We start from the raw sequence: 6000 nt of genomic DNA on the forward strand, positions 1-6000 counted from the left end.
CCGTTTGTCCCATATTTTAACGTCACACACCCAAACTGCTGAGAATGGTTCACAAATCGAGAGAAATGGACCTGAAACACACACACCTTTCGCGTGAGTTGTTTGAGATATCGGATGTTGCTTTACACAGACGTTATACTTGACAGAAACGGTCAAGGTTTCTGTCATGTTTTCTGTCAGAAGCAAGAACATTTTGTCAAAATCATATAGCATTCGAGTGCATGTTAATTGTTTCCCAACATTGGGATTTTAAAATACCAGTAAACGCACCTATTCATGACATGCCATTACATTTTATTGCACGTCAGAGCTCGTTCTGGAAGAGAGAGAGAGAGAGAGAGAGAGAGAAAGGCAAGAAAAACTGCATTACTGCATTAATTCAAAATAAAAGTTCAGTAGTACAGGTTTAGTTAAAACACTTAACATATGATTTTCTTACATTTCCCTTAAGATAAACACTATTTACTGCCAAAACAACGACACTAATCCAATGAGAAATACACTATTTTCATGTTAAGCCTTTTCTCTCCCTTTCTCTCTTCTTCCTGGTCGTTGTATTAAAGCATTTTTCATTTGAAGTTTAGTAGGGGACGTTCACACTGAACGCGTTTTTGTATATTTTTGTTGACTATATCGAGACATAATCAAATTTGCTACGTATCAGGGACATTTAAACTAATATGACGGATGAAATAGACCATGATGGAAATTGCACAACTCAGTCCGTTACATATTTGTAGTGCAACCTCTGTGTATTACCTGTAAAGCTGGCACTTGCGTTTCAATGGCAAAAAGTTAGAAAATACAATGAAGAACACAAGTGAGGGGAGAAGTCTCTATTCACCTATTATCCATAATAAATATAATGTGAAAAGAATGAAACGTCAGCCCAAGATGAGTTTGTCAAAAATTTTATCTTTACTTTAGGGAAGTAGGTAACACCTAGACACAGCTGGAGGACTGAAAGTTGTGAAATGTGGTACTGTAGTATATATAAAAAAAAATGTTTTAATGGTATTTGATCTCTTCTGTTTTTATTTTATGTTGTTGTATTAAATTTTATGGGCATTATTAAATGTTTTAATATTACCATTTATTAAATGTATAAAACACATTAAAAGTTTTTAATTAATTACATTAAATGTATTTCACCCATAATTTTAGATAAAACTAAACTAATTTGAATTGAATAGAAATAAAAACTAAATGAAAATTTGAAATAATAATAACTCTGGTTGTAATGACTAACACAGCTTTCACTTTCTTTGGTGTATGTTTGAGTGGAGGGGGAAAGCAACAAATAACTGAAATGTCAACAGAACGCAATAAGAAGTGTGTTGAAGGACAGTTTTGTCTTCATACACCTAAAGCATATGCTTTCATTCTGAAACCACAGAAATTTGTTCAGCAGGATACTAATCATTTCTTTTTTTTTTTTTTGCATTTATATTGACAAATTGTTTTTCTTAGTTGTGAAGGTTAAAATAAGCTTAAAATATTGATGTTGAGTTTACAGTTACAATTTTAATCCAGATTCTTCAACAGATTCATTCGGACTCGACTCGGACTCTGCCTGTTATGGACTCGGTCTTGAATCCGACTCTACCCCTTTTGAACACGGACTTGACTCGGACTCGATTGTTTAAAGACTCTGACTTGACTCGGACTCGACTAAGGTGGACTTGAACCCAACACTATTCCAAACATTATTATGATGTTGCTAAAAAAATGGCCAAATGTTTTGCTGGGTCCCATGTAGTAAAAATGTCTAAGCCAATCTTCAATTACATTTTTTAAAATCCCGACTGACTGCTCTATATCCTCAAACCTGCCAATGTAAAGTTGTGATTCTTTCCTCTTGTAATGCAATGTTTCCGTTAGGGAGACAAATGAACTGGAAATATGTGCTGCATAAAGAACTACTGTAATAACTGAACAGCTCATCCTTTCAAATTTTAATAAGTTTGCTGTACCAGCTTTCAAATGAAACTGATTCCAAAAACTGAGACCAAGTTGTCTCTGCACAGAGAAAAAAAAAAGATTTTCTCATACACTCAGTAGATTAGGCTTTTTATTTGATTGAAATGAAGAGATGATTCAAGGTAAGTTTCAATGCTGTACAAAATAAAAATAAAGATCAGAAGAGAGCGATGCAATGGAGGAGAGTTTTTCTGAGTGACAGTGACATTGATACTAACAGACATCAAAGCGACGATGTCACGTCCCCTAAATGTCACCATGATAATGAGTTGCACAATATTACCAGTTGTTTTTGAAGTTCACTAGAATGCATGTCATTCTCCTCACTTTCTCACTTATCTCTGTTAGTCAAAAGGAACTACTAACATTGAGATTTAATTGAACTCTGAGCATTTGAATTCTTGTCTTGTCAAGTAGAAGAGGAAGAAAGAAAATGAAAAAAAAAAGCATCTTCTAATCTTCAGATGTTTAAATTGGGAAAGGGTGGGGTGGGTGGATGTTGATGTTGGGAGAAAAAAAGGGCAAGGAGAAGCCAAAAGGGTCTAAGGGCAGTGCACAGTAATGTCTGTGAAATTAAAACTGGATTGTAATCGTCTCAATTAATTAATGGCCATTAGAGACTGATAGGGCTGAGTCTTATTATTCCAGCCTAACAGTGTTAACCATCAGATTGCTGTGTGAGCAGAAAGAAAACAAGTTACAGGTGGTGACAGAGAAAGAGAAATTGATGAATAATTTGTTTGGTACAAATATCATGCAAGGAAGAGCACAAATGTAAGATATGGGAAGAACGGAGCCAGAAGGTTAACAAAAGACAGGAAGCAGAATAGAATGACTAAGTGGCATTAAAGTACAAATAATAAGCAAATAATACTTGTGCATGTTTTTCTAAATCTGCATTGACTTCTGTGAATTCGTGAGCAATGTAATGGCATGTATATGAACAGTGTTGGGTGTAAACTGACTACAAACTCATCAATAACTGTAGTCTAATTACTTTTAAGTTAAAAGTAGTGTGACGCATCACATTTAAAATTCTTGTAATCAGAATAGAGTTACTGACCACCAATTAAATTACTTACATTTAAGTACATTACTAGGGTTAAACATTTCTCAAAATCTTACATTTAAAAGGTAAATTTGTATATGTACATCTGTTTGCATTTCTGTGACAGCTGTAAGTCTTGCACCCCATGACAAGAATATTAAAAACATTATTTTCAAATATAAATTCATTCCTGACTTTGACAGGAGTGCAGAGGCAGGACCCAAATGCAGATTTAAAAAACAAAAATAAAGGATTTATTAATATAACCAAAAGGGGAAAAGCCAAACCAAAACTCCCACAAGGGGGAAAAAAAATCAAACATATAATATATATACAATAACATAATCCAAGCTGGAGAAAAACTTGACCCAGGACCAACTGAACCAGGCAGGGATGGGGGAATGAACAAGGAACAGGACTGACTTGAGACAAGACCAAACACATACAAGACTGACTTGATGACACCGACCAACTGGAACAAATAAGCACACAGACTAGAAACAAGATGAACTGGTACTGGACAGCAAACATGAGGAGACTAAAATAGGGAGAGAAATCAACAGGTTAACAAGACAGGGCAGGTGTGACTAATAAACTAATTATGGCAAACAAGGAGGCGGGGTATGATGTAAGACAGAGAGACACTCGGCGATTCAGAAACAAAACAAAGCCACTTGCTCTCACAAGACAACAAAACACCTGAATGGCATGAGCCTACATCGCCAAGACAATAAGGCAATATACGCCCATGCCAACTGACAAACAAGACGCAAGAATACGTAGCAACGCCAAGCAAAGCGATGCCACGTATTCTCACTCTAAACTAAACCTGAGCGCATACAACAGGCAACAAAAACAAGACAGGACACCTGTGCAAGAGTTCGGCCACACACTAACCCGAAATCTCAGACCAAAATGACCTAACCTCAGCACAACGTGAAAACAGCTCGCAACCCGGGCACGCAGAGCAACACGAGTGCAATGCAAGGCGCACCCGTGTTCACAAGAGACAGACATAAACTATTGACGCATGTGCATGCTGCCAAGATGACATAAGCGTGATGCACCCACATCAATAACAGACAGACATGGAGCATAAGTTTCCAGATCTCAACACAGACTGAAACCGAACCAGACAGGAAGTCAGTCCCAGACACCATACTGCAGACATGAAACAAGACAGACCGAAGAGCACACGGCAGGGAATACAAACGAAACCATGCGCTCACACAAAGACAGACAACGAAACACAAGACAGACATGGGACGATGATGCCATGGTCCTGTCAGACAAAAACCCAGACTGACAGAGTGACAGGACCGTGACACTTTTCTGTGAACTTTTGTTTTTTAGAAAATAACATAAAAGTAATGTAATTAGCAATGCAAATACTTTTACGATGAACTAATCAGCTAAATAATTTGATTACAATTTTAGAGAGGTAATTAGTCATTTGTAGTGGATTACTTTTTGGAGTAACTTTCCCAAAACTGCAAATGAATGCCATCTGAAATTATTTTAAAGACCACTTGAAATCAAAATGAGACTTTTGTGGATTTAAGTCCATGTTTATTTTATAAAATCAAAAAAAGCTGACAAAGTTCATTTTTAGCAGATTTAAGCATTTAAAATTTACACAAAATACCAAAAATATCACCATCTTGCACTCAGGGGTGTATACAAAGTTTTGTCCAATAGACCTTATTCATAGTAATGCCATCTTTGATTTTTAATAGGAATGACAAAGAGGCTGTGAGGGAGAGACTTTCCGTCTCTTCAGTGGCACAAACGGTATAAAACTGTAAAAAGCTCCTGGATAACATCTGATTTTCCAGAACTCATGTTGGTTGGAGTTTTTTTATTTTTTATTTTATTTATTTTTTGGTCTACTGAATGTTCTTAGAAATATATTTTTTGAAAGTTTGGTCCCCCTAATGATCCAAAAACACTTTAAACTGCAGTACAGTCCATTTAAGAGACTGTATGTCTATCTCTCACAGCCTCGTTGTCATTCCTATTAAAAATCAAAGATGGCGCTGCTGTGAATAAGGTCTATAAAATGCTCTCTAGAATGAGCATATCCCCTCCGCTAAATTAAATTCCACCTGCCTCTGACCAGAAATAGCAGGTAGCAAATCATATGACTGTGATGTGAACTAAAGCCAATTAGTTCATTTAAAAAAGGGACGAGCCCTTCAATATATTCAGTTCATACTTCTACATACATTTAATAGGGTTTATAAATTCCTTTTTTTTTTTTTTTTTTTGTAATCCACTTTATTCTAGGTGTGTAGTTAGTTAGTTCACATCAAAAGAGTGTTGTTGAAAGAGTGCGGCGCCTTTTGCTCTCACAGATCTGTGGCAAGACAATGTACTATAGAGGCTAATACAAAGACCACGCATGCTGAGGCCCCCCGGGGAATGGACAGACACATATACAGTTGTGCTCAAAAGTTTGCATACCCTGGCAGAAATTGTGACATTTTGGCATTGATTTTGAAAATAGGACTGATCATGCAAAAAAACTGTCTTTTATTTAAGGATAGTGATCATATGAAGCCATTTATTATCACATAGTAAATCATAATGATAACAGAAATCACCCAAATTGCCCTGATCAAAAGTTTACATACCCTTGAATGTTTGGCCTTGTTACAGACACACAAGGTGACACACACAGGTTTAAATGGAAATTAAAGGTTAATTACCCACACCTGTGGCTTTTAAAATTGCAATTAGTGTCTGTGTATAAATAGTCAATGAGTTTGTTAGCTCTCACGTGGATGCACTGAGCAGGCTAGATACTGAGCCATGGGGAGCAGAAAAGAACTGTCAAAAGACCTGCGTAACAAGGTAATGGAACTATATAAAGATGGAAAAGGATATAAAAAGATATCCAAAGCCTTGATAATGCCAGTCAGTACTGTTCAATCACTTTGTTCAACAGTGGAAAATTCGGGGATCTCTTGATA

General features: G+C 36.3%; 1 protein-coding gene across 1 annotated transcript in view; it reads right to left on the reverse strand.

Moving 5' to 3' along the window:
* LOC127450892 (double C2-like domain-containing protein alpha) overlaps positions 1 to 4383 on the reverse strand; it is a 55879-nt gene extending 51496 nt beyond the window's left edge. Inside the window, exon 1 of the mRNA XM_051715346.1 lies at positions 760 to 4383. The gene's annotated coding sequence lies outside the window, so the exon portion shown is untranslated. The remainder of the gene's footprint in view (positions 1 to 759) is intronic.
* Between the last annotated feature and the right edge of the window lie 1617 nt (positions 4384 to 6000).

The sequence above is a fragment of the Myxocyprinus asiaticus genome, chromosome 13 (assembly GCF_019703515.2).
Source record: "Myxocyprinus asiaticus isolate MX2 ecotype Aquarium Trade chromosome 13, UBuf_Myxa_2, whole genome shotgun sequence".
NCBI lineage: Eukaryota > Metazoa > Chordata > Actinopteri > Cypriniformes > Catostomidae > Myxocyprinus > Myxocyprinus asiaticus.